The sequence below is a fragment of the Physeter macrocephalus genome, chromosome 7, assembly GCF_002837175.3.
Source record: "Physeter macrocephalus isolate SW-GA chromosome 7, ASM283717v5, whole genome shotgun sequence".
NCBI lineage: Eukaryota > Metazoa > Chordata > Mammalia > Artiodactyla > Physeteridae > Physeter > Physeter macrocephalus.
The window spans coordinates 90693550-90694147 of record NC_041220.1 but is presented as its reverse complement, the minus strand read 5'-3'; positions in this window follow the sequence as shown (position 1 = coordinate 90694147).

The following is a 598-nucleotide window of genomic DNA, read 5'->3' as shown; positions in this document are numbered from 1 at the left end:
CACTGTGTGTATGTGTGTGTGTGTGTGTGTGTGTGTGTGTGTGTGTGTGTGTGTGTGTGTGTATCCGTTTTGATATTCTGAGCTGTGATTCTCCTTATAAACTAGAAAGGTATATTCTATGAAGTGCAGGGAGTCAAGCTTTAGCATCAGTTGGGCCTCTGCCTTCCTTCTTGGCTGTTTGCTCATAGACCTCAGTTTTCTCATCATCTCACCAGTGATAATCATATCTATCGCATAGGATTAGTGTATGCATTTGATGAATTCATTTAAACTATCAGCCACATATAAGGGATTCAGAGGTAAGATTCTATATCTTTCTGTCTTACCTATAACGCTTAGCACTGTGCTTTGGAAATTACATATCCAACAGATATTGAATATTTGGTGAATGAATAAATGAGTTATTAGAATGTAATTTTCTAAAGGTTTTTCAAATAGGTGGACTTAAGTCTGTTTCGTCCTTCCCTGACTAAACTTCCAATTTCATGAATTTAAAAGTAAACCTACTAAGCTGGGCTTCCCTGGTGGCGCAGTGGTTGAGAGCCCGCCTGCTGATGCAGGGGACACGGGTTCGTGCCCCGGTCCGGGAAAATCCCAC